This window comes from Narcine bancroftii, chromosome 3 (genome assembly GCF_036971445.1).
Source record: "Narcine bancroftii isolate sNarBan1 chromosome 3, sNarBan1.hap1, whole genome shotgun sequence".
Lineage (NCBI taxonomy): Eukaryota > Metazoa > Chordata > Chondrichthyes > Torpediniformes > Narcinidae > Narcine > Narcine bancroftii.
Genome location: NC_091471.1, coordinates 273,716,830 through 273,742,982, shown reverse-complemented (window position 1 = coordinate 273,742,982; position 26,153 = coordinate 273,716,830). Strand labels below are relative to the sequence as shown.

General features: G+C 40.3%; 1 long non-coding RNA gene across 5 annotated transcripts in view; it reads left to right on the top strand.

The window, feature by feature from the left end:
* The window catches only part of LOC138758785 (uncharacterized), a 90,434-nt gene that overhangs the window by 51,826 nt on the left and 12,455 nt on the right, over nucleotides 1-26,153 (top strand). Inside the window, exons 5-6 of one of the 5 annotated variants that reach the window (XR_011354440.1) lie at nucleotides 39-222; nucleotides 1,551-1,625. The exons of 2 other annotated variants lie outside the window; for them this stretch is intronic. This is a non-coding gene — a long non-coding RNA (uncharacterized lncRNA). The remainder of the gene's footprint in view (nucleotides 1-38; nucleotides 223-1,550; nucleotides 1,626-26,153) is intronic. 2 more of the 5 variants (XR_011354441.1, XR_011354439.1) reach the window with 2 other exon arrangements.

Sequence of the window (26,153 nt, the reverse complement as noted above, 5' to 3'; positions counted from 1 at the left end):
GTAGTTGTCCATAATAATCCCCATTTTTTTTCCCTCAGGAAGCAAACCTTTTGGAGGAAAAAAAACATGTTGTCCAGTGTAATTTGTTTTTGAGGAGTGATTATAGCAATGAATCTATGAAATGCTGGTTTCCAATGTTGAAAGATCCCTTTTGGGTCAAGCTGCTTCATCAGACACTTCTAAAATCACAGATCATTGAGAATAGGTTATTTCAGAAAGCTGGTAGGTGCATTTTATTTTTCTGGCTGCACTAAGTTGCTATGTTATTGATTGTATTACCAGAGAGCTAGGTGTGTCAATTTGCCTCCCCTGTGTAGAGATATAATTGCTGGAATTTATCGATTATAAGGGTTTCTATTTCCTCGTTATGAAAGTAGCTGCATAACTGTAATTGCTTTTAGGCTTGCTGATAAAACAATTATATGATCTCAATTTCGATAAGTATCTTGATCACTCAGAGGGTGGTTCAAAATCTGTTCTGTGATATAATAACTTGCACTGTAACTTCAGTCAGGTGGATCTAAATCCACACAATTAAGAATTTATAAAGATGATAAGACAGCACTGGAAAATATTAGGCTGATATGAAACTTGTTTGGCACCAATCCAGTGGAAATTGATGCTGGTCCACCCTCTGTTACTTACGGCCAAGTTACCACCAGAAAGAAATGTCTTACTCACTTCATAGCGTGGTCTCATTTATTGCAACCTGTGGCCACCAATAAAATTCTGGGAAAATAGGAACTGTGAGTGTTGAGCAATCTACAAACATTTGTGTTTATTAATTTAATGTTGCTCATTGGACAAGCATTTTTAAAGTGTAGTATCACTTTCAGTGTGGGCATGTGTAAATGTTTCCTTTTAATTCCCAGAGAGCACCTTGCATTGAAGTAAAAACGCAACGCTGGAGAAACAAAGCAGATCAAACAGCAAACTTTTATATAGCAAAGATAAAGACTCAAAACAACATTTTGGGCATGAGCCCATCCTCAAGGTTTAAGCAAAATGGTGGGATGAGGGGAAGGAGCCCAGGTCCACAGGCAAGAGGTAATAGGTGGATGAAGGAGGGAGGGCACAACAGAAAACCAGGGGAGGGGGTAGCTCTCTGAGAGGGAAGGGGTGGAGAGCTGGAGGAAAGGACGCAGAATGATTGGGAAGAGAGGGAGAATGGGGAGTGGGCTAGCAGAAACCAGAGAAGTCAATGTTAATGCCTTTTGGTTGGAGAGTGCCCAGAAGGAATTTCAGGTGTTTCTCCTCCAATTTATGGGTGGCCTCAGTTTGGCAGTGTGTGAGAATATGGACAGACATATGAGTGCGGGAGTGGAGCACAGAATTGAAATGGTTAGCCTCTGGAAGATCCTTGCCATTGATGCTCACCGAAGATGCCCAGTGAAGTGATCTCCCAGTCTGCGTCCAGTCTCTCTGATGTAGCGAAGGCAACAATGGGAGCAAGAGATGCAGTAAAATGACTCCCACAGATTCACAAGCGAATAAAACACTGCCTTTGTGTAATCTGAATGCTTAATATGCTACTTTCTCTGGCCCTTTAGATTCATCTAGAGCAGATGAGTCAGGAAGGTGAAGAGTTAAATCAAAATCACAATTAGTGACACATTTCAACTTCAGTAAGTGAATGCCTTCTATCTTTAGACCTTAACATTTCCACAGTGTGGCTCATTGGATGTTTATGACCCTGAGGTTTTCCCATCTCTTTTCTGGCTTTGGGGATTCGTTTGGGTCCAATACTACTGATCGAAGTCCTTCCTGGAATATAGAATTTAAGTTTCCTGTAGATCAAGTTTCTAGTTTTAAATTAGCTGGCTTGATTCTTGTGAACATAGAACATTACAGCACAGGACATGACCTTTGGCCCTCGATAATGTGCCGATCTATACATTCCTACCAAAAAAACAACTAAGCTCTTCCTACCCTGTAACCCTCTATTATTCTTTCAACCACGTGTCTAAGAGTCTCTTAAATGCCGCTAATATTTCAGCCTCCACCACTATCCCTAGAAAGGCATTCCAGGCCCCCACAACTCTCTGCGCGTGGGGAAAAAAAATCTTGCCTCTTTCAACTCCCCTAAACTCTTCTTCCTTCACTTTGTAACGATATCCTCTGGTGTTTGCTTTTCCTGCCCTGGGGAAAAACGTTATCTGTGCTTCTCAGAATCAGAGGAGGAACAAGACAGAGGTTGATGGGAATTTAAATTTGACTGCTAATGGCGAGGCTCATTAAACACCCACAAGACATAGGAGTAGAAATAGACTATTCAGCCCATCGAGTCTGCCCCGCCATTCAATTATGAGCTGATCCATTTTCCCACTCAGCCCCACAAATCTTTGATGCCCTGGCTAATCAAGAATCTATCAATTTCTGCCTTAAATACTCCAAACAACTTGACCTCCACAACTGCCTTTTGCGATAAATTTCCACAGGTTCATCACTATTCTTCTACACAGATGCATACTTCTCTTAATGTTAAATTTAATTTAATTTTGAGATACAGCACAGTAACAGGCCCTTCTAGCCCATGAGTCTGTACTGCCCAAATACTCCCTTGTGACCAATTGACCTATTAACATCTTTGGAATAGTTATTATTGAGGGTGGTCCCATTGCCCTGAAGGCCTTCATTTCCCATCCTTACCATACTTCACTCTCTCCTTGGCAAGGATCTGTTTTAGCCACATCTGATTACATCACTGATACTCTTGGCTAAATGCAGAGGTTCCCAATCATTTCTTTATTCTGTACCATTTCCAGATTTACAAGTTGTCTACCCATCCACCTATCAGCAATTCCTTTTATATTTTGTGCTTTCCCACAATTTTTATATTTATCATTTTTAAAAGCTTTCAGAAAAATGTCTAATTTCTTTCTGTTTATTATATGTTAAAGTGGTGAAGGCTAGAAATGAGACTTAATTTATGTGGTTTTTAATTTGAGCTTTGCATCACCATCACTTGACAGGCCTTAGACTACATGTGTACTCGTGATCAGTTCTCAGTTGATTCGTGAACTTCAGGAAATTGGATTGGGTACTTGTGGTTGTAAATCACTTTAACACAGCTGCCCTGTGTCAGTCCCAAGACTGACAGTGCAAGTTTTGAGATATGCATTCACTTTTCCCAAGAATGCACAGATGAAGTTGCTGAACTGGATACCAAAAGACACCCAGGAGTTTTGCAAACACTTGTCCTCTTGTGTTGCCATTTTAAAGATGGACCATATCAGCTTGTACACTGGCAACTGTTTGTCTCATTAATAGCAATTAGTGTCTCTTTGACATTTTATGCAATTTCCTCCCACTTACCTATCTTTGCAATTTGAGTCAATTGTCTTCTCATTTCCATCTTTGCTTTAATAACTAGATGAAAAATCACAAACAATAAATATTTATTGGGTAATCATAGCACTTTCAGTCCATCCAATCAGAAGTAGCTATTATATTAAATAATATAATGCTGTGTGGTCTTTGATGTACAAATAAAGCAGATATTTTTAATGATTAATCTGACCTGGAGCCAGTAGTTTACAATCATCTTCCAATCTGCAAATTTCCTGATTTATCACAAAGAAGTTATCTCAAAGGTTCTTAAATGTTCAAGATATTTCCTATGATTTGTCTCTTGCAATAATTGCAGCCAAAATGGATGAAATCCAATCACTGGACAATTGTTGATGTACATTTCTGTAACAGTTGGCTTTAGAGATTGAACCTGGTATGTTGCCTGTTGGCAACTGTGAGAACTTGTTACACATCCGGAGGGAAAATTGCAATTAAACTTGGAATGTTTTACATAGAAACTAGTTCTGTCAATATGCAAAGTTCTTGCTCTGAATTCAACTTCCACAAACAATATGATCAGGGCAGCACTGTTGGTGAGGCAGTTAGTGCATTGCTGTTGCAGCGCCAGTGACCAGGGTTCGAATCTGACGCTATCTGCAAGGAGTTAGTACATTCTCCCCATGTCAGTGTGGGTTTCCTCCGGGTCCTCCAGTTTCTTCCCAACCTTCAAAATATACCGGGGTTGTAGGTCAATTGGGTGTAATTGGGCGGCACGGGCTTGTGGGCTGGAAGGGCTTTTTACCGTCCTGTATGTTTAAATGATCCAATGAACACGTAGATCTGACGTGAGGTTTTAAGACAGTAGGGGCTAGGTTTTTCCTTTTAGATTAACAAACTCAAAAATAACATGCATGTCACAGGCGTAAATTAAAATTGTAACCATTAAAAACAATGTGGGGCTATTGCTAAGACTGGTGTCTTTGGTCATGAGTATGGTGCCTTGATTTTAGATGATAATTTCTGTTTTATTGGCTATCAGGAAGATTATTGGAGCCATGGCATTGCTGTGAGAGTTGCCGTCGACCCAATGAGCTATATGAAGTCTGACTTTGTGGTAAAGAAATCAAAAAATTTCCAAAGGAAATTAAAGACCCTTATGCAAGATAACTTTCTAGCACATTTTTTTAAATTCCTAAGACTTATTAACAGTCCTTTAAGAAAGTGAGTAGCTACATATCTTTATTGTTTAGAAGATTGCTAAACTAAGTTTAAATTCTCAGAATCAGAAAATATTTATTGACTTACCATATTCTTTAACCAAAAAATCATCTAAATGTAACAGAGCCCAGCTAATTTGAAATGAAATAATATTTTTTCAAGTCAAATTAAAATTAATCTGAGTCAGCTGTACATAACCTTGTGCACCACCTGCCCCAACCTATTTCAACAGAAATGCTGTCTCATTTACCCGCACATCTTCTGATGCATTGCCACATTCAAATCAGAATTGTATTGCTGATCAGAAATCAGATTTTTTTTAAGGGTCATTTGCTCTCAAAAGTCCCTGATGTGGCACTCAAGTGCAATTCTGGAGCATCCTTCATGCAACTGAAACAAAACTTAAAAGCTTTCTTTGTGCTCTATGTTATGGGCAATTGAAAAACTGTCTTCAAAAGAGCCAAAATAATTGCAAAAAGAAAATGAGTTCTGATCAAAGATTCATCTCAGCTGTTTCAAAATTTTCAGGCTCCATTATCTCTTTTGGTCATCAGAATATAGATACAATAAAAGACAAAAGTGGGACTAGCTTGGAATGCTTTGCGTTAGTGACTAGGATATTAAAATCTTTCTTGGGCAAGAGAGCAGCCCTTGTTTTTGCATTTTTGCAATACTTAGCATTACCAATCAAATGCTGTGTGGTCTTTGATGTACAAATTATCCCATATTTTATTTGAGGAGAGAAAGAGATCAGTAGATAACATCAACACTTCAGCAGATGGGCAAATGTTTTGAGATTATTTTTGCAGGCTAGACTTTTTGGGGGAAAAAAAAAGGTACTGACTGATGTTGGATTTTGAAGTTAATGCTGGCCACTTATGGCTTGAACAGCAGTGATAAAATGTGCATCGTACCACACTATACCAGCACTAATTTGTCACCTCATCGACCCTTGCAATTGAAATACTTTCCTTTTATAAATTTTTAGGACCTTTGAAAGGAAAAGTTGACAAAATCCTGTAATCTTTTCATCTCCCCCACCTCCACCACCTCCCCCCACCCCCCGGATCATCACACAGCTCAATCTCAGTGTTTAAAGGTGATGTTTTAAATGTGCACTTTCTGAAAATGAAGGATTCTGTAAGATTGTCCAAGGTTGTTCATTTATAGTCCAATTGCACAAAGGCAACCTGATTAAACATTGTTCTAGGTGTCAAAATATGCAAATGCACAATTAGACACACAGACAAGCAATACATGTGTAGAACAAATATACAAATGTTTAAATAAATGAGTATTGTTTAATAAATAGTAGAGTTTCAGATGGTTAGTGTGAGCAGTTCAGTCATTCAGCAGCTTCACTGCCAAGTGGGAAGAAACGGTTCCTCAGCCTGGTGGTTCTGGATCTGATCCTCCTGTATCTCTTTCCTGATGGGAGCAGCTGAAAGATGCTGTGTGTGGGGTGGTAGGGGTCCTCAATCATTTCTTCAGTTATTTCAGATTTCTTCAGATTTCAGTAGATCACGTTGATGGGAGGGAGACTGCATTGATCCTCTCTGCTGCTCTTATGGTCCTGTGGATTAACCTTTGATCCATTTCTCTGCAGCAACCGTACCACATGATGATGCAGCTGGCCAGGATGCTCTCGATAGAGCTCCTGTAGAAAGTTGACGGGATGGTGACCGGTAGCCTTGCCCACCTCAGTCTTCTCAGGTTGTGCATTTGCGGCCTCCTGACAAGTGAGGAGATGTTCACGAGTAGAACACACATGTTAATTACTAGGATCCAGGATGAACTAGTCCAACTGCCTGCCCAAGGAAGACATCAAACACTTACTGTCTGATGGTTACAATTTTACTTTATGCCAGGGACACAGTTGACATCCCTAAATGTAATCTTTTAAAAGCAACAAGTTCTAATTGCAGTACAGCTCCAATTATCCAAAATGGTTGGGACCAGGCCTATGTCAGATCAACATTTTTTTAAAAACTGATCATTTTTTAAAAAAACAGCCCAGTAGCAACAGCAAATCAGTGTTTAAACAACAATAAACAACAAGGTAAGGCTTTTTATGCATTAAAATAATGCTTAATTCTCACCAAAAAAAAAAATTGGCCTCCAACGATCACCGATATCTTCCCACCGAGGCTCTGCTCATGCTGGGAGCCCGAAGGTCCCGCTCCCGCCCAGGAGTTGAGGCCGCTGCTGCTGGGAGCCCAAAATTCGCTGCTGCTGGCGCCGGGAGCCTGACATCCCCGGTCAGTTCGGCTCCAATTTAACAAAAAACAAATTGGGTAAATGAGGATTTTGGAGAATCCGATTTTGGATAATCAGAGTTGAACTGTATTACATTCAACTGTTTTGATTGAATTTTCCAATATATTCATTTGGGCTTAGATCTATAATGTTTCAATTCAATTTTTATTCAGTTTAATTAATTGGGTTTTTAGTTCAATTAAATAACAGAGACAGGGTGGTAAATCTGGAATTCGTTACCTCAGATGCCTCTAGAGGCCAAGCCATTGGGTAGATTGAAAGTGGAGGTTGATAGGTCTTTGATTAGTAAAGGTGTCAGAAGTTATGGGGAGAAAGCAGGAGGATGGGATTGAGAGGAAAAATACATCCGCCACGATTCGAATGGTGGAGCAGCCTTGATGGGCCAAATAGTCTAATTCTCCTCCTATGTCTTATGGTATTTTAGCCTGACCAGCTCATTGAAAATCCAGATAAATATTTAGTAATTCATCCGTAGTCCTGTTTGAAGCAAGTTTGCTGCCGATCTAATCTTGCAGTTAAGAGCAAATAATTGGACAGGGATTATTTTAATTATGTTTGTATTCTCATTGTAAAATTTAGTTGATCCTCATTTCTCATGTGCTCCTTTTGACTTACATAGAACACTGCAGCAGAGTACTGGCCTTTTGGCCCACAATGTTGTGCCGACCCTGGCCCACAATGTTGTGCCGACCCATATATATGTTAATATCTAAAAACTAAATTTAATGATGTTTGTCAATTTAATTACATTGCATCATGCCCTCCTCATTTTTATGAAACCATAAGGTTAGTAATGGGAATAGAACATGCTTTTAAATTTCCATTTAATAGCAGTAAAGTAAGATTCAAAAGGTAATTAATGAGCCACGTTCTTGGGATACCTCACGGAGCATCGCGGACAATTTTTTTTCTCTCTCTCTTTGAGCTGTAACAATGCACACAAAGGCAAATCAGCATTGTTTGTGGCAAGTTCCAGGGAATGAGATACCAATGAGCTGAGTGATCAAGTTAACTTTTACCTTGGTTTGGTGTTGCCAATTGAAACATGCACATTGACAGGACATCAGAATATTTTGCAGCATCAGTCGGAGAGAAAGAATGGTTAATTGAGGCTGGAATGACGCTGCTCAACCTGCTGAGATCCTTGGACAGACAGTTTGTTGCTTCAGATTCTAGCATCTGCAGTCTCTCTGGAGTATTTTGCTTTTTTTTTTCATTTTAAAAAATAAGATTCAATTACATTTATCCAAATGGATAAAGAGTGGATTAGCTTTATGCCTCATCCAAGAAGAATTTCAAAGGGGAGGAACTTTGGCACTGCACCACTCCCTCAGTACTGCAATGATGCGGATTCAAAGTTCAAACATACTCACCCAGACCAGCTTCCTTCTGACTTCAGATTTATTCTCAGAGTACATTCATGACATCACCTACAACCCTAAGATTTCTTTTTTACTGCAGGCCAGGCAGAATTTCTACTGATAAATGACTGTAAACTGTACTCAAGAAGAAAGATATGCATACAAAAGAAAAAAATGAAAACCAACTGACTATTCAATACAGAAAAGTAGATATTCAATAAAAAATAATATGGAATATTAGATTCTTTCAATGAATCTCTGATTGATTGTCCTTGAAACCACAATATTTGGACTATGCATGAAGCCAAGCTGATTCTTGACAAGGTATTGTTGGACCAACACAAGTTAATGTGTCACTTTCCAAACTAGCACAATGTCCAAATGCTTCACTTGTGTTTACCTCCTATCATTAATGATAGACATTTACCCATCCACTGTTTGAAAGCCATACTTGACCATTTATAAATCACTTAAGTACAATGTGTAAAATTGTCTACTCCAATAGCTTTGCACAGGGAATGTGGGGGTCGTAGTTTCTCTAGGATGTACAACAGGTCAGTTGGATAATCATGTTGAGGAACTTTGGGGGACATCCGATGCGCTCTAGTATTTGCCAAAGCCCTTTCCTGCTCACGGTGTCGAAGGCTTTGGTGAGGTCAACAAAGGTGATGTAGAGTCCTTTGTTTTGTTCTCTGCATTTTTCTTGGAGCTGTCTGAGGGCAAAGACCATGTCAGTAGTTCCTCTGTTTGCGCGAAAGCCGCACTGTGATTCTGGGAGAATATTCTCGGCGACACTAGGTATTATTCTATTTAGTAGAATCCTAGCGAAGATTTTGCCTGCAATGGAGAGCAACGTGATTCCCCTGTAGTTTGAGCAGTCTGATTTCTCGCCTTTGTTTTTGTACAGGGTGATTATCCAACTGCACGAAAACCAACAAGGTCGGGTCAGATACAGCAATGAGCTCTCTGAACCCTTCTCCATTAACAATGGCGTGAAGCAAGGCTGTGTTCTGGCACCAACCCTCTTTTCAATCTTCTTCAGCATGATGCTGAACCAAGCCATGAAAGACCCCAACAATGAAGACGCTGTTTACATCCGGTACCGCACGGATGGCAGTCTCTTCAATCTGAGGCGCCTGCAAGCTCACACCAAGACAAAAGAGAAACTTGTCCGTGAACTACTCTTTGCAGACGATGCCGCTTTAGTTGCCCATTCAGAGCCAGCTCTTCAGCGCTTGACGTCCTGCTTTGCGGAAACTGCCAAAATGTTTGGCCTGGAAGTCAGCCTGAAGAAAACTGAGGTCCTCCATCAGCCAGCTCCCCACCATGATTACCAGCCCCCCCCACATCTCCATCGGGCACACAAAACTCAAAACGGTCAACCAGTTTACCTATCTCGGCTGCACCATTTCATCAGATGCAAGGATCGACAATGTGATAGACAACAGACTCGCCAAGGCAAATAGCGCCTTTGGAAGACTACACAAAAGAGTCTGGAAAAACAACCAACTGAAAAACCTCACAAAGATTAGCGTATACAGAGCCGTTGTCATACCCACACTCCTGTTCGGCTCCGAATCATGGGTCCTCTACCGGCACCACCTACGGCTCCTAGAACGCTTCCACCAGCGTTGTCTCCGCTCCATCCTCAACATCCATTGGAGCGCTTACATCCCTAACGTCGAAGTACTCGAGATGGCAGAGGTCGACAGCATCGAGTCCACGCTGCTGAAGATCCAGCTGCGCTGGATGGGTCACGTCTCCAGAATGGAGGACCATCGCCTTCCCAAGATCGTGTTATATGGCGAGCTCTCCACTGGCCACCGTGACAGAGGTGCACCAAAGAAAAGGTACAAGGACTGCCTAAAGAAATCTCTTGGTGCCTGCCACATTGACCACCGCCAGTGGGCTGATAACGCTTCAAACCGTGCATCTTGGCACCTCACAGTTTGGCGGGCAGCAACCTCCTTTGAAGAAGACCGCAGAGCCCACCTCACTGACAAAAGGCAAAGGAGGAAAAACCCAACACCCAACCCCAACCAACCAATTTTCCCCTGCAACCGCTGCAATCGTGTCTGCCTGTCCCGCATCGGACTTGTCAGCCACAAACGAGCCTGCAGCTGACGTGGACTTTTTTACCCCCTCCATAAATCTTCGTCCGCGAAGCCAAGCCAAAGAAGACAACAGGTCAAATCTTTATTAATATATTTATGATATCACGAGATGCTGTCGCATTGCAATTCTTCTGCTGCTTTGTTCATTTATTTGCGTGATGTAGACAGAAATGCTGGAGGAAAGGTTATGTAACCAAAGTTTCAGGCCTGATCCATTGGAAAAAGGGCTCATGCCCGAAACATCCATTCTATTACTTCACCTCCTGTAGATGCCGTGAGACCTGCTGACCTTCCTCCAGCATTCCTGTGTTTTTACTACAATCACAGCAGTTGCAGACTTTCATGTTTCACCTCACTACATCCAAAGCAGAACAACTTCAAACTCCAAGTTATGTTGTTTTGTGATCTTTTCAAATTGGCACTTGCTATTATTAGTGATACACAAGTTCTGTGAGTAAAATCCACTCCCTAAAGTGGTACAAAACCATGGAAGCCAAGTAAGTATTAGATAAAATCTTGTTGATCTCCTCTTGAGCAATTGACCAATACAATGAACATCTGCGAAAGACAGCAGTGTAAGAATAGCTGGGGTTCTTGGTGTTGGTGAGAAGGGAGACATAAGAGAGTTTATTTTCAAATGCATGTACAACATGCAGATGCCCTAAAATTCTTACTTGGTGCAGCCACACAGGTATGTAAGATAGATCCAAGAAAAATAAATTAAATTCCCACCATATGTCATGAGACATGAAAAGAGATAATAAATATGAAACCATAGAAAAATAAATATTCACAGTTAGTGAAAAGAAAAAGTGATGTTACAATAATGCCGACAGGTTAGAGTCATTGAGATACAAAGCAACTAGAAAGGCCCTTGGGCTCATTGAGTCACCACTGACCATCAACCGCCTATTTGCACTAATCTGACAATAATCTTGTGCCTTTGTTCTCGTTAAGTGTCATAAATTCTTCCTCCTGTCCCCTCCACCTTCTACTGCTCACCTAGAGTCAGGCCAATTTAGAATGGCTAATTAAACCATTGATATGACTTTGGGGATACAGGAGGAAATGGCTGGAGACCAGATTGGGTTTCGCTGTTGAATATTTATGCAGAATCTGAAATTTGATGCTGCCACTTCAGTTCTTTGAAATTTATTTCTTGGTCACTTGTAGATGTGACTGGTAAGGCTGGCCTTTATTATCCATCCCTGATTGCTTGCTGCACGTTTAAGAGGGTCGTTAAAAGTCAACTAAATTGGTGGCCCTGAAGTCACATACCAATGATGACAGATTTCCTTCCTGAAAGAAAATAGTGAAGCAAATGGGTTTTACGATTACATAGCAATTTCTAGATTTTTTAAATTCCAGTTTTCTGTAATTACATGAGCTAAAATTTCTCACACCTTCCATGGTGGGGTTTGAACAGTGTGTCGCTGCTTTTCTGAGGATGTTCCAAGACAGCCCTATCGGCATCTAATTGGTGCTCTTCACACCACTTTACTGCATCCAGCGTCTCCATTAAAGCCCAGCCTATATGCCAGTATTATTTCAGACACTGATTAAAGAGATCATCACATGCATACCTCAAAAATGCAGGCTTAGCCCACTGCTCACCTCACTCTACACCCATGACTGTGGCTAGACACAATTCAAATGCCAACTACAAATTTGTGGCAGAATCACAGACAGCGAAAGGATGCAGAAGGGAGATAGATCAGCTGGTTGAGTGGTGTCACAACAACCTTGCACTCAACATACCAAGGAGATGATTGTGGACTTTAGGAGGAGATCAAGCGAACACAAACCAGTCTTCATGGAGTGTGGGGGGGGAGGGGGGGTCAAGAACTTCAAATTTCAGGGTGTCATCATTTCTGAGGACCTGTCCTGGAGCCTCCATGTTAATGCAATCATGAAGAAGACTTACCAGTGACTATACTTCATCAGGAGTTTGAGGAGATTTGGTATGTCACCATAGAGCATTGAAAACTGCTACAGGTGTACTGGGGAGAGCATTCTGGCTCGTTGCATCATTGTATAGTATGGAGGTGCCAATGCACAAGACAGAAAAAACCTCCAGAGAGTTGTTAACTCAGCCAGCAACATCACGGGGCACCTGTCTTCACTCAGTCGAGGACGTCTACAAGCAGTCTCTATTCTCAAGGAGCCCCACCACTCAGGCCATGCCTTCTTCACACTGCAACCACCAGGAAAAAGGTACGGGAGTCAGAAGATGAATACCCAGCAACATAAGGACAGCTTCTTCCCCTCAGCCACCAGATAATGGCAATGGACCACAGACACCAACTCACTTTCTCCTATTTTTCTTGCCCTATTTATTTAATTTTGAAATATAATTTACAGCGCAGTGACGCTGCCACTAAACAACAAATTTCTTGACATGTTCATGACAATAAATTCTGATTCTACAGATTGTAACAATAAAAATCCAATGAGAAAGTACAGATGGAACAAAAAAATGTATCCACATGGCCAATAGTGGCAGGGCTTACTTTAAATCAAAAGCAGACGGTATTGAATGCATTATTGTGTCATTAAATTAGATTTGACACCAGTAGTGAGGAATGTGGAAAAAACATGAGTTCCAGGTTGCCAACTGTCCCAGATTACAATGAACATTTCATATCTAGCATTCTATATTTAACTGGCTGGATCCTAGTGAACTGGAAGGGACACCCTTTATGTCATCACTCAGTACATCAAATATTATGTACATATATGACCAATTTCAATATGCCCATAAATTCCAGGTATAACATTTAAAGGGATCACATTTACCATCAGCCAAATGCTGCAAAAATAAAAGGAGTTATCTGCTTTTTGGAATGAGGGATGAGACAGGCTTGTTGGAGGGAGGGATCAGTGAGAGGGTACTAGTGTTTTGTTTTAAATACAGGATTGAAAAACCTATCCAAATGAATTTTGTCAGCATTGGTTCTTAGTTCTGGCTTTTCAGTGACACCTGCAAGACAACAACTTAACCAATGCAACAGTTTTTCAGTCTGGAAAGGTGAACGCAGCCAAATGGAGCTTAAAAAATATAGATTTTCAATTATACAGTGTTACCAAGGGGCCAAATCAAAGTGAATTTTTTAGGTACTACATCTTTTAACTTAGGGTGGTACAGTTGGTAACACATTTACAGCGCCAGCAATCAGGATTGGGGTTCAAATCCCATGCAGTCTGTAAGGAATTTGTACATTCTCCCTGTGGCTGTGTGGGTTTTCTCTGGGAGCTCCATATTTCATCCTGCCCTTGTAGGTCAATTGGGTGGCACAGGATCATGGGCTGAAAGGGCCTGTTACCGTATTGTAGATCTAAATTTAAAATTTAATGTTTTACTCTTGCTGTTGAATTCTGTATCTGTACTCAAATGCAATTTTCGGTGAAGGGTCAAGTGTCGATTCTCGCCCCTCAGAAAGGACTTTCTGCTTTTTTGGTTAAATAACATTAGCTGGCAAAGCTCAAGCCCAGGATTGTACTTTTGACCTATGTTGGTAACCTGAGAAAACAGTTTGATTTTCTCCCCCTAACCTTTCACAGGCCCACACTTTTATTTTATTTCTCTTCAACTGTCCGCTATCATGTTAACATGCCTGAAAGAATTTCCATAGTGCATTGACAACATAATAAAACAGGAATTGAATTTCAACGCTATAGAATGACTCCCCGCTGGAATTCGAATTCAAGTTCTCTGGGAGGGGGTGGAGGGTTGTGTGGTTTAAGGGATCTTACAGGTAGAGTAGCCAGAAAACGCTGCTGGAAAAATGAGCCCAGGGGACTCTGTGATTTAAAAGGTCGTATGACAAAAGCACACCCAGTTGTTCCCATTCATGAATCCTTTTTCAAGATGCTCACTCATTTCCTCTCTGAAGTATTTGGTTCCTCCCAAAGTGAAGCAGATGCAGAATCAAACAGAGTACTGAGTTAAATTGATATTTTATGCTGAGTGGGAAAATGTTCATTCAAATTGGTTTGGGCCGATTATTCGATTCCAGTGCGCTGCATTGGTGGCCATTTTATAATTATGAATGGGGAAGACGGACACAAGCAGGGCCTTTCTTCTTGGCTGCTTTTCCCCGAGGAAAAAAAAGCACTTCTGCGCCACAAATGAATAAAATTTTAGCTCTGCAATCGTGTGAGATCCTGGTACGTGTCAAATAGGATTATAATATACATCTGGGCAATTGCCCCATTGAAAGCCACAGTGGGGGTAAGAGGGCAGAATTATATTTGCACGTGGGAACATTTTTGATAGGAAAAGAATGCATCTTCAGACACCACTTACTCACACCGGAGCCCCACACAAGATCTCGCCCCCTGCATGAGAAGAAATGGAGAAGCTGTGTGTGCTGGCAGTGTTACTGTGATGGTCAGCAAAGATGACCAGTTTAGTCATCAGGCAGTTTAGTCCAGCAATGGAGGATAGCTGACAGGACAGGATAATGTACCTCTGGTATTGGGGTAAATAAGGAGAAAAGCTCTACAACAGTGCCTTTACCTTTCATTCTCAACATCCTCGCGGGGAAAGTAAGAGGGAATACGGAAGGGGATGGGAGGGGGTTGGAATTAAAATAAAAATAGCATTCATTCCAATTAATTCTGGCCAGCCTAACACAAACTCATCATCGTAAGGAGTTTGAGAAGTCAGGAGACAAACCAACTCTTCTGCCACTTGTGTTAAATTTAAATCTGTTAATAATTTCCAGTCAGATTGTGGATAAATGCTGATTAAATATCAGTGATGCTTTTGTGTGTAATGCAACTATTAGCTGTTATAATATGCTCTGGTTTTTTGCAAGTAATTACTGTACTACAAAATGAAGCAATGTCTCTAAAATATTCCATTTTTTTCATTTATTTATTGGATTCATTTATATGTCTTTGAGAGACACTTGGCTCATGAAGTTTGGATGTTGGATAGATTATGTTTCAACAATGGGCCAGTGGCTTTGTTCTGTGTTATAATGATCTTGCAAGGTTCACATATGACAATGGATATTTGATTAGTCAGCTCGATTTCCCAGCCCTCTGTAAAATTGACAGGGATGTAATGGGTATGGAGCAGCTCAATACTGCTACACAGTGACTTGTGACAATCTCACAATGTGTATATATCTGATGTAAACCACAAATCGATCATAGTTCATGTATGGATGGCTCTAACAAAAGCAGAGTTATTGAATCATAGGAATTGCAAAGCACAGAAATAATTCTTTCAGTCCAACTGGTCCTTGGAGGATTATTTTTGAGGGCAATAATGATGATGCACAGTGATTACATTTGTGGGCCAAGATCCATGTGACCTGGATCACTGGGCCATCACCCATGAAGAATCCTGGACCACTGGGCCAACATCTATGTGACCTGGACCACTGGGCCAACATCCATGAGACCTGGACCACAGGGCCAACATCCATGGAACATGGACCACTGGGCCATCACCCATGAGGAATCCTGGACCACTGAGCCAACATCCATGAGACCTGGACCACTGGGCCAACGTGCATGTGACCTGGACCACTGAGCCAACATCCATGAGTCCTGGACCACTGGGCCATCACCCATGAGACCTGGACCACTGGGCCAACATCCATGAGACCTGGACCACTGGGCCAACATCCATGAGACCTGTGTGACTGATCCTACTAGAACAGTGTGGAATTTAAATTCAAGTAATTAAATAAATCCAGAGTTAAAAAAAAGTTCATTTCAGAAATGGTAGCTTTGAAATGATCAGACTGTTGTGAAAATCATTCTTGTTCACTGCTATTCTTTTGAGAAGGAGGACCTCGGACTCAGACCAATTATGTGACTCCAGGCCCACCATTGTGGGAGACTATCTCCTTGGTTCTGGAGAAATTTGAGGTGGACAATAAAAAGTAGCCTTGCTGGCAATGTTCAGGCCTCATTAATAATTCAAAAGAAACCTTTCTCTCTCTTTCTCCCTCGTGGATTTATCCACTGCCTGTTTAAATATACTTGTATTTTCTATCAATCTGCTCCTTAGGCCATGAGTCCCATAAGTAACTGACCTCTGGGTAAATAATATTCAACTGGTTAGTAAATTAAAACTCTGGTTTTAGTCTCCTCCACAAGTGGAAACATTTTCTCTGTGTTTACCCTGTCAAATGTTTTGATTATTTATGACCACTGGACAAAATCCTGGCATTCTTAGTGTGGGAATAGATTCAGTTCACAGGCCACAACAGTTCAAAGAGGCTTCTTAACAAGACAGCAACTGCTTTCTCTTTTCCAGACTGTTTAATCTTCCTGATGGGTACAATCTACAGTTCTGATGTGATCCTTGCAAATATTTTCTGCTGTCCTAATCTTGACATTGTCGTACTCACAGAAATATAATTTATAAGAATTTTTGCACCTGTAATACAATATAATACTGCCACAAAACAACAATTATCATGACCCATGTTCATGAAAATAAATTCAGATTCTGATATGTCATGTTTAATCACACTGGACAACAATTTTTTCAAAAGAAAAGAAAATGGGGTTTATGATAGACAACTTCAGGAAGTTGGAAAAACATTAAATGAACTTTTATTGAATTTAGCATGTTTAATTGCATAATGACGCTGACACATTGCATTCGTTCAACTGACCTAAAAATATTTTCCAGCTGATTTTTGTTTGTACTTAGCATCCGATGCCTCTCATGTCAGCGTCCAACAATAGTCGGCCAGCATTGATGGATTCCAGTCTCCCTGATACTGCTTTTCCATGGTTGCAATGTCCTGGTGAAACCATTCACCATGTTCATCAATGACTGCACCAAGATCAGCAGGAAAGACATCCAAGAGCGAATGCAGAAAATTAATTTTCAATGATATGTTGCACTTTATGGTTTTACATCCTTGAAGTAGACGAAATATGACAAGAAATCATAAAAATAGATTATATCTAAAAAAAAGTACATGATTGGGAAGTTTTTAGGTGACTTTCATGATCAGAATTAGAATCAGAATTTATTGTCAAGAACATGTCCCAAAATGTATTGTTTTGCAGCAGCGTCGCAGTGTAAACATTTGTATAAACCACCTTACCAAATAAAGAAAAATAGCGCAAGGAAAAGAGAAAGACTAAATAAAAGTGTCTTCGTTTCATTGATCATTCAGGAATCTGATGGCAGCGGGGAAGAAGCTGTCTTTGTGCTGCTGAGTGTTCGTCTTCAAGCGCTTGCACCTTTTCCCCGATGGTAGCAGAGTGAAAAGAGGGCATGGTCTGAGTGGTGGGGTCTTTGAGGATAGAGGCTGCTTCCTGAAGACATCACCTTTTGTAGAAGTCGTCGATAAAGTGAAGTCTGGTGCCTGTGGTGTCACAGGCTGAGTTAACAACCCTCTAGAGTTTTTTCTTGTCCTGAGCGTTGGCACCTCCATACTAGACAGTGATGCACCCAGCCAGAATGAATTTTGAGGTACTGTAGAAGTTTTTGAGAGTCTTCAGTGACATACCTAATCTCCTCAAACACCTCACAAAGTATTAACAGCCTAAAATCCATACTCCTAAAAGTGTTTAGGAAGCAAAATTTTAGTTGTCCATTCTGATTCCCTTTATTGATATAGATATATCCTGCTTTACAAATATCCTGTTTTATGAATATTCGCTTTACACAAATTTGCTTTTTTGAAGAAACCTGTGTTCACTATCTGAAAAAAAATCCGAAAATAGCCTTCAATAGTAGTGAATGGGTCTTCGCTTTATGCCATTTTGGCTTACGGAAGGTTTCATTGGAACACTCTACTTTAGTAAAGCAGGGTGTACCTGTATTGGGTAAAACTGAAGCATGGTGATAGGCAGTTGATTTATTTGGTTCATGAGTTTTCTTTGGCTCAAAAGAGGGAGGTTGTAAAATGAGTGGGAGCATTGGGAGAGAATAATACTTGACTCCTACTCTTGACCATTGTTTCATGATGTTTGGTGAAAGCTGTAAGTGTGTGGGGAAATCAGGTACACATAGGACCTACCTCCCTCTGATAGTAAAATACAGTGAAACCCCCGGTGCCTGGAATTCAAGTAATAGGCAAACAAAAAAAAAGTCAAGGAAAATAATTAAAAATGAAAATAAATAATAATAAAATAATAAGTAAAAAAAATACACTTTTAAATTTGGCGCGCCTTGCCAATAGTTCACCAGTACCCCACTTGCATGCCAGGCGACACATGCAACCAGTTCCTGCCTTGTGACCAACATAAACAGACAGAAATTTTGTTTTGCAGGAGATTTTTTTTCAAGTTACTTTACATTTTACACTGCTTAAGGGGAGTGAAAGTTACTTAAACTACAACCGGGTTCTGAAGATCTATTTGTGATCATTAGTACAGTGTAGTATTTTTGTCATTTAAACTGTTTATTCTTAATGCAGGTGTATTAGTTAGCCTTCGTAAGTCTCAAGCACTTATCTGACATGTTCCAATACAGGGGGTTTACTGTAACTCACTATCTCAGGTCCCGAATGAACATGGACCATCTGAGACTACCTGAAGCATGTGTCATCACAAAGAAAAGGGAGAAAGTATGACTTGTTTATTTCACAATACTCTCTAAGCTACATTTTCTGCCTACCTTTCTGACCCCACTTCAAACTTGATCCATTTTCCTGGGCTTGACTTCTCCTTTGGAGTCAAGAGTAGTTGAGTTCTAATGCTCACTCAAGGAGTGAAAATATTCCAGCATTTTAAGATTGCAATAGTCATGTATGGGACAAAGAATAAATCGGCCGATTGGGATCAAGGCCTAAAAAGGAAAATCAATTGAGAGAGGAAGTCTCTGCCAGGATCGATCTCCTGCAAGAAACTTTCGTACATTACCATCACCAGCAGCTGGAAGGTCATTGGGAAAGAGTGGGTTGGGGCAAAATACACTGGGAAGATTTTCATGTGTTACATACACACTTTCCTGCCGTTCTTGGTGAGAAACATCCAGATTTAGGAGAAACAGAGGAAACTCCACCTCTAATACAGCCATTCTCCACATTTTATCAACCATGACCCCCTCCCCCCCACCCAGGACTCTGCTCAAACTTTATGGGCCCCCTTCCCTGCGAAGCAGTCATTTAGTTTTTTTTTCTGTACTTCTACTGACTACATTAAAAAAAATAAAATTGTCGTTAAGTGAAGTGAAAAGGAAATATATTGTGGCCCTTAGGGCAACCATAAGCCTCCGTTGGGAATCGCTGTTCTAACATCCTTCTGTTATTCAGAATTCCTGATTATTTCAAAGTCCACGAAGGCCAGGTGAGAGCAACATCCAATAACGTGCAGAGAAGCACACAGACTGCAGAGGCTGGAATCTTGAACCAACAGGAGGAAGTCAAGGGTCTGACTGTATGTATGATCCTGATAAAGGGACCCAACCATTTCTCCCCACAAATGCTGTCTGACCTGCCGAGTTACTGCAGCAGCTCATGGTTTTCTTCAGTATCATGCAGTTCACTTTTACCAAGAATGTTCACAGGTCACTTGCACATGTTGGTGATCAATAATGTGTGTGATTGCTTCAAATAGATTTATCAAAAATGAATAAATTCCCAAAGTCATTTGGTTTTGACGGCTTGAAGGTTGAGCAATAAATGAGATTATGCGGATAAACATAGTTTCCAATTTTACCACTCCACCCCCCACCCCCCCACCTACCCATCAATATGATCAACCAGGACCATTGTCTGAAGTGGCCACACAAATTAATTGAGGACCTCTTCCACCCCGCACACACCATCTTTCAGATGCTCCCGTCAGGAAAGAGATACAGGAGTATCAGACCCAGCACCACCAGGCTGAGAAACAGCTTTCCACGGGCAGTGAGAATGCTGATCGACCAAAGAAACTGCTCACACTGACCATCCGAGACTCTCACATTTAGGAAACAATGTTTATTTATTTATTCGTGTAGATGAATAAGTATTGTCTATCTATATGTGTGTTATGTCTGTTTGTGACTCTACGTGTTTTGCAGCAAGAACTGGAGAACACTGTTTCATTGGGTTGTACTTGTACACATATGACAATAAGTGACTTGTATTTAAACTTCAACCTTTGTAAATTTAACATTGCTTTGATAGTTGTTAATTAAATTTGATAAAGAGAAAGAGGCAAAATAAGGATGGAAATAAGGTTTTTACATATTGATGGAAGATAGAAAAGATTGAAAAGTTCTTTCAAGCCCTCTCCCCAAAATAGTGACTATTTAATGATTTGAATTAGGTCAAAATGTTGTTACTGATAACATCCACATCAAACAAATGTGTGCAGTTGGCTACTGTGGCTGGCTTTTGCAGTGACCCAGAGTAAATGATTTTTTCTAACGGCCCTGGAGTCGAGCCATAAATGTCATGCTTCAAATATATCACCAATGATGGGAGAAAGTGAGACACTGCAAGTACCCTGAGGGGACGGATCCAATTAACATAAGGTGCTAATTGAAAACATAGGATGGGCCATGAAAGGGGAGGGAAAAAAAACAAGCCAAACTTTTGGGAAACTCGATCATAAACTGGTCAAGATTCCAGAATCCTTTTGTAAGTGTGTTATTGTGCCCTCGTTCAAGCTTGTCTTCAGGAATTATTGTCCGTTTCTGTCACCTACAAGTCAAAGTTCAATAATTTTAGCGTAAGTGCAGAAAGATGGTCACTACACGAAGACAGGTAATTCCTCTTTACTATAACACAGTGACCCCTAAACAGAAGGAATTCATTTTTAAATCTTTAGAAAGGTAATTAACATACTAGTGGATCAAAGATGAAACAAATGGAGGTTTTCAAAGATAAACAAAGAATTTTATTGTCTGAAATACCTGATGAGTGAATATTTCCGCAAAGTGAGTAAAATTGATGTGGTCTTTCCAATGGTGTTATATTCCATTAAATCTACTTTAGGTAAATTCGTGAATTTCCTGGAGCAAACTGAAGAACAAACTTGGATGGCTGAGAGTTTCTCTGTTTGTCATTGAGAAGGGATAGATTGGGATATGTTCCTTCCCTTTCTTTAATTTAGCTAAACCACAATCTAGCCTTTATTCTTTTAAAATAGTTCAATACCTGCCGAAGATATAAACAATCACAAATAATGTTTATACAAAAGGATTCTTGTGCCAGCTTTTCTTTAATGTGGACCATAAAGTTTTGACTTTAAGCAGACAGTAATTCCTCTTTTACACAAGCAGTAAGAGCACTTTTGACAAGCACAACCGAGCCCTGAACACATAAAATGCATTTCCTGCCTGTTTTACACTACCTTTAAGGACCTGAGGCAAGGATTTGAAATAGCTTTAGTATTTATCATTAAATCCTTCAGCACTTAATTTTACATTGAACATCTTAACTATTCAATCTTTAAAATAATTTATGGTAATCATTTATGGCTTCATAAACTTTTATTCTTTTAATAATATTTTTAATGCAATAGAACACATCCATTTGAGAAATAGTTTAATTTTCTTTTGCAAAAATATTGCCATTAATGGAACATAGAACACTACAGCACAGTACAGGCTCTTCGGCCCTTGATGTTCTGCTTACCCATATATTCTAAACCCTCCCTATCCCATAACCTTCTATTTTTCTTGCATCCATGTGTCTGTCTAAGAGTCTCTTAAATGCCCCCAATGTTTCAGCCTCCACCACCATCCCTGGCAAGGCATTCCTGGCTCCCACAACTCTCTGTGTTTTTAAAAAATAACTTACCTCCTGAACTCTCCCCTAAGCCTACCTCCCCTAACTTTGTGCACATGTCCTCTGGTATTTACTGATCCTGTCCTGGGAAACAGGTGCCGGCTGTTCATCCTGTCTATGCTTCTCTTAATCTTGTGGACCTCTATCAAGTCTCCTCTCATCCTTCTATGCTCCAAAGAGAAAAGTCCCAGCTCTGATAACCTTTCCTCATAAGACTTGTTTCCTATTCCAGGCAATATGCTGGTAAATCTCCTCTGCATCCTCTCCATAACTTCCACATCCTTCCTATTAGGTGACCAGAACTGAACACAATACTCTTGTGTGGTCTTAACAAAGATTTGTAGAGTTGCAACATGACCTCTCTACTCCTGAATTCAATCCCCTTATTAATGAAGCCCAGCATCCCATAGGCCTTCTTAACTATCCTATCAACCTATGTAGTGAACTTGAGGGATGTATGGATTTGAACCCCAAGGTCCCTCTGTTCATCCCCGCTCTTAAGTAACCAACAATTAAGTTATAAATTTACAACAGGATCTAGATGAGTTGGGTAGGTTGTCTAAGGAGTAGCCAATTGAATTTAACTCTGACAACTGTGAGCTGTTGCACTTTAGTAAGTCAAACCAGGGCAGGACTTATACAGTGAATGGTAGAGTGCTGTAGAACAGAGAGGCCTAAGGTACAGGTGCAAATGTAGTTCCTTGAAAATGGTATCTCATGCCTAGAAGGTAGTGAATAAGGCATTTGATATGCTTGCCTTCAAAAATTGAGAGCTCATGATTCAGCTGTACAAGGCGATGGTGATACCTCACTTGGCGAACTGTATGCAGTTCTGGTCACCCATCTATATAAAGGAAATTAATTAAAGTGGAAGGAGTGCACAGGAGATCCACAGGGATGTTGCTGGGGCTGGAGGGATTGAGTGATAGAGAGAAGTTCAACAGGCTTGGTCTTCATCCCTAGAATGAAGGCATGATCTTATAAAGGTTTACAAAATCATGAAGGGTATGGACAGAGTGAATGCTCACAGTCTTTTTCCCAGGGTAGAAGATGCTAGAACTAGAGGGCATAGGTTTGAGAGGAAAGATTTAGGAGGGTCCTGAAAGGAAATTGTTTTCACTCAGGGGATGGGTGGTGGGGGGGGGGGGGGGGGGGGGGCGCGGTTCTGCATCTGGAATGAGCTGCCAGAAGAAACACAAGAAGCTGACACAATGACAACAACAAAAGACCAGAATAGCACAAATTAGGCCAAAGGGGGTTGTTCTCTGACTTGAGAAGGTTTGCTGGGAATGGAGAAATTGAATTATTGGATAGTTTGGGGCTGTTTTCCCTGGATCAAAGGAGGCCTTAAGATTTGAATGGTGACTGAGGAAAGATTTGGAAGGATATGGCCAAATGGGACCCCTTGGTCACCATGGATGAATTGAGCTGTTATGGAGCTCCATGATTGTATAACCTACAAAAAACACTCACATTGGACAGATAGGATAGGAATTTGATGACTATGTTGCAAATCCATTAATTCTAAACTTGCAACATTCAATTTAGATTGGAAAATAGTATTTGCCACTCTGCTGCTTAAGACACATGAACAAAAGAGTTTTCAACCTGTGGGAAATATCTGGAATCAATCATTTTGAAAAATTGGTGGCTGAACACTTTGAAAATGTTCAGATGATCAGGAAGGGCCAGCATTGATTTATAAAGTGTCGTGAAGGTTTATGAACACGATAGAATTTTGTTGAAATAAACGCGTATAAAAAGGGAGATAAAAAGTTATGGATTAAAATGAACCCTGTTAATGTTTTTATACAGGTTGCATGAGTATTTCACGATCTCTGTGTTTCTTACAGATTTAAGTCTGTGAAAAATGAATATTTAAATATCCAAACGCATTCCGTAAGATTATGTTAGAAGACATCCGATCTTTTGGCACTAATCACTGCACTCTCATGTACTCAATGTCCTCAAGCCTTGGAAATAGTAACTCCTGTTCACATTTATTCTGAGCTACCTTGGTCAGTTCCCACTCACAAATAGATCCAGCTAATTCAACTCATCCTAATGTCTCTTGCAATGGCCAGGGTTCGAGGCTTTTACCTTGCTAAAGTTCTGCATCCACAGATTGTACACTTTAACAATGGCCAAAAAAAGTTCTAATTTTTTTTTGTTGCCTGATTATTTTGTTCATATTTTAATTCAGCGTTGATGTAACTGAGGCATTATAGGAATTTAGTCTTCTCATTCAAATCATTTTCTTATTTATATGGTTATGCAAATATAGATACTTCCCTCAGCGATCAGACATCAAAGTCCAGTCATATATTGAAGGCTCAAAATGTCAGATATATATTTTTACCTTCTATGGACGCTGCAAGACCTGTTGAGTTCCTCCAGCATTTCTGGTGTTTCACATCTGCAGACGTCTGTGTTTCACGTCTATTGTCCAGTTTGTACGTTTGTGAAATAATATTCATCTCGTGCAGTTCCCTCACACACTAGAAGCAACAAGTAAGCACAGATTTAAAAAAAATGCCAAGTAGGAACTGTGAAAACAACTTCATCATTTATGAAGAAATTTCTATTATGTAGTTCTAATGACGTTTGTCATAAAACCTGTACATTTGTTCCCCCTTTAGCACAAGTAAAGAAGAAATGACAGAGATTTCTCCAGATTAAACATTAGCTCAGCAAAATTTTGCACTTCATTGCAGAAAGTGTCAATGAGATTGTCAATGACTTTATGACAAGGCTGTTATGGGGTAATGAGGATGTGGCATAGACTTTCCTTTTGATATTTTTGAAATACAGTCCTTTACGTCACCGTACTGCAGCTTTAATCACTAAACACAAACTGTGGGTTTCACCCGCTTTCTTTGAAAAAGCACGAAACCACTGTCTGGACGTTCTGACCAGTAGCAGAGGTTGACCATTAACAAGCCTGGTGCTAATTGACTGGAGTCTGCAAACTGCTCTGGCTAATAAATGGGACTGCAAATTAAACTTTTGAACTCTGGCCAACAAATGTAAGTTTATTACTTTTATTTCTTCAAGAAGGGGAAGTGAAAAGCTCTCTGCCGTTACACTATCTCAGAACATAGGGAGCTAACTTAATTGCTTCAATTACGGTGGGGGGATCAAACGGGAATTGGGGCTGGTTGGAGTGAAGTCATTAAACGGATGACTACGTTTTATGAGCCTGTGCAGTCAGCACAAAGGGGGCTTTAACAGCCACAGGCATCACACTGCCAGTGACACCTGCAACACTACAAACGATGCCATCTCCGGCGATGGTGTGAAAGAGGACAAAATGTTACTGCCAGACCATGTTTCCCATTTACAGATGGTGAAGACTTCCACGCAGAATCCACCTTGAAAACTGCATCATTTTCAGATGTTTATTTGCCTCAAAAATATTTGACACCATCTGTGCACTTTCATTAAATTGGTGCCACTGAATTCACCACAGATGCTAATTAATGTTTTAAATCACTTGTATTAGGACCAGTGGTTCTCAACCATATTTTTTCCACTCACATCCCACTTTAAATAATCCCTTACCAACCACAGAGCATCTATGGGATCCTATGCTGTCAGCTCTCTGTGGTTGGTAAGGGATTACTTAAGGTGGGATGTGAGTGGGGAAGAAAGGTTAAGAACCACTGTATTAGAGTGTATCCCAGATCTTGCAAGTCCAGACTTGCAGGCATTGAGATCGAGACAAATTAGAGACCTATTTCAAATTTCTTAATCCTATATACATTCCTCATCATATTAATCCCAGACCCAGGTCACCCACTAATCCGATATTTACCATCTCACCGACCCTTTTGTAATCCTTGTTAACTTCTGTTGAAAAGCTATGTCTAATCATTCTCAACAATGACACACTTGTCAGAAAAATCATATCAAAGATAAAATGTTTAAAAAAAATTCCTAGCAGGCAACTTGTAGTGTTGTGCACAATATTCATGGATATAGCAAAATTTCATCCAGCAAAATATAGTGGGAACAATACAATGCATTTTCTTTTTAAGACATATACTTGAGAATTTTATTTTTCCATTTCCTAAAGGCCCAAACGTCCATGAGTAGTACAGGTAACATGGAAGCAAACAATTCTGCTTGTTGTCAGAGCCAAGCAGACTCAGACCTGCTCAATGCAGGGAGAATACTTGGAGCACTAA